The sequence below is a fragment of the Neophocaena asiaeorientalis genome, unplaced genomic scaffold (assembly GCF_003031525.2).
Source record: "Neophocaena asiaeorientalis asiaeorientalis breed wild unplaced genomic scaffold, Neophocaena_asiaeorientalis_V1.1 scaffold226, whole genome shotgun sequence".
NCBI lineage: Eukaryota > Metazoa > Chordata > Mammalia > Artiodactyla > Phocoenidae > Neophocaena > Neophocaena asiaeorientalis.
Window position 1 is genome coordinate 6,515,070 of NW_020173037.1, and position 2,984 is coordinate 6,518,053.

The window sequence follows — 2,984 nt, forward strand, 5'->3', positions numbered from 1 at the left end:
GAAGGCTGTGTGCTTGGTGACAGGGGTATTTGAAAAATCTTTGTATCTTCTTCTCAGTTTTGTTATGAACCTAAAACTGGTCTAAAAATATATAGTCTGTTAAAACAGAAAGCCTAACGGTGACCTCATGGTAAATCTTCCACTGAGCATTATAAAATAAAACCACTTTCCCTGGAAAATTAATAAACGAAGTCTCTTTTGCTTTCCATCTTTGGTATCTTGGCTTAATCATTTCAGCTACAATGGAAAAATTTGTTACTTTTATTTTCCCAGAAATTATGTTTCATTTTATAATAAATGCATAAAATGGTGTATGAAACTATAGTATTTTGGGCTGCATAAATCCAGCTATTAATAAAATAATTAGTTTGTTTCATAAACAGTAATCTGGAATCCAAATTGCCCAAGCTCCTGTGCCAAGTGTTCTTACAAATCTGGAGGTTTTTAAAATGGTAATCTGCTTCACTTGTGAGGTGGCTTGCCAGTTTCAGATATTTATACCTTTTTAAAAATTTTGTTGCTCACAGCCCTGGGCAGTCAACCAGGAAGATCTGAAACTTCCACTCGAGAAGTTTCTGTTGACTGAAAAAAAATTGTATTTTTGCACAATAATAAAATTAAAGCGAAATAGAAGTTTCAAATGAAAACAATTTCCTTGTACCCAATTATCTTAATAAAATAGCTTTAATTAAAAAAAGTTTACCTTTCAGACTGTTCATATATGAAGAGTAATCACCATTGGTTCAGAGGTGGTATTCAGAGAAATGACTTATTTACCGAAGGAGAAAAAGTTATCAACGTTAGATACGAGAAGTAAAATGTGTTACTACTCAGATTGGGAAAAGGTGCAGTGGTCAGCAAGACCTTATCAAGTAATAGAGCATGGGAACTGATCTAGTAAGAACACAGTTGTTAAAATAACCAGGTAAAGCTAAAGTCTTTTGAAAGATTGAATTTTGGATGCCTGGTGCTGATGGCGTTTCCCTTGTTAATGTTCCCTTCACAAACCGCCAGCTTACGAAAGAAGCAAATAGGAAAGAGAGGAGGAATCCTCTGTCTAGTTCTGCCTCGGAGACAGCCAGTGGGAGCTTGAGAGGAATTGGTACCGCAGGGGAAGGTGAGCTCATGCTGGATGCACTTGGAGGTAAGGGTATAAGAAAGCTTCTGAGGACGGCAAATCCCCCCTGATTTTGAGGGGACTCACTGTGGATTCTAATGCACGGGGTTCCAGAATTCCCTGGCGGTCCAGTGGTTAAGACTCGGGTTTTCACTGCTGTGGACCTGAGTTTGATCCCTGGTTGGGGAACTAAGATCCCACAGGCCGTATGGTGCAGCCCAAAAAATAAAAATAAATAAAATAAAAACTAAAAAGTGGGTTTTCACATCTATGCTGTCTCCTCTTCTGTCAGCCTGGCTGTCTGAGAGAAAACTTGGAACGGTAAACACTGGCAACTGGTATTGGAGAAACTGTAGAAATGTGCTTATTTGACGAGTCTTGCTTCTCACTAGTAGACAGGACGTTAGGCCTACCCAGGGGGCCCAAAGTTGAACAAAGGCTCAGTCTTGCCCATAATAATTTCTGAAACCGTAGAATGAAAGTCATTTCTCATTTTGCTTTTACTTGGCTTCACTTTAGATAATAACCAGATTTAAACCTGCAAATAATTTTCTAATTATTATTTCAAGTGACTGCATCGTATTATAGAAGATGTGCATTTTACTATTTCTAGGCATCTAGTGGCATCTAATTCATACTTTATAATTTTTATTATACACGTTGATATTGTGAACATTTTATAGTTTATATTATACATATTAATGGTGTGAACATCTTTATTCTGTACTATGGCATTAAATAAAAGTGCAGTTGGAGGGCTTCCCTGGTGGCGCAGTGGTTGAGAGTCCGCCTGCCGATGCAGGGGGACGTGGGTTCGTGCCCCGGTCCGGGAAGGTCCCACGTGCCGCGGAGCGGCTGGGCCCATGAGCCATGGTCGCTGAGCCTGCGCGTCCGGAGCAAAGGTTTAAAGGCTTTGCCTTTGTTTTAATTTTCTGCCAGAAATAGGTATGCCATTAGTTCAACTTGTATCTCTTTGTTATTAAATTTCATTTTAATTATTAATTATTTCCCCTTGCCTGTGAGTTACTAGCTCATGTTATCTTTTTTCCTCTTTCCATTCCGCCATCTTGCCCTACATTTCCCGCTGTGTATGACTTCGAATCTAGTAGGAACAGTAAGGGAATGTGTTCAAATAACTGTAACATAAGTTAAAATGTTAATCCTCTTTAATTAGACTAATATTCCTACCCCCTCACTGAAACTATTCTTGACAAGTTTTCCAGCACCACTCTTCTTGCTAATTTCTAAAGTAAACTCAGATTTTTGCCTCCTTTCCTCACCCCAAGAAAACTCCTCTTCCTCTTTTCTGTCTCTATGAATTTACCTAGTGACACAAACCACAGATTTTGGATCTTATTAACTCTTGTCTTTCCCTTATCTCCTACATCCATGCCGTCTCCAGGCTTTGCCGATCCTGCTAACTAAGACTCTCTGGCAGCCATCCACTTTTCTCTGTTCCCACAGATATTACCTCAGTTCAAGTCACTCTTGATTCTCACTTGGTTTGCAGAACGGAGGCCTGACTTTCCCTGCCAAGGTTCCCCTAATCCATCCTCAAAATCATCCACCTGCATTTCTTCTGGGCATTTTCCCTTTTCCCCTTTGCATGTGAATCTTCCTCCACCGAACCGTTGAATTTTGGAGTTCCTTCCTTCTGTTCTCACCTCATTCTCTCTCTCAAGGGAATCACAGCCGTACCCTTCTCTTTAGTTCAGGACCTGTAGCCCAATTATTTTAAAAACTCTACTCTAGACTTCTGCGATATGATCCAGACTAATCTATCCTACCATTTTCTAAATATTTCTGCTCGAATGTCTAGATCTCAAAGCTTCCCAAGGTCAACATATAGGACACTGAATCGTGTGCT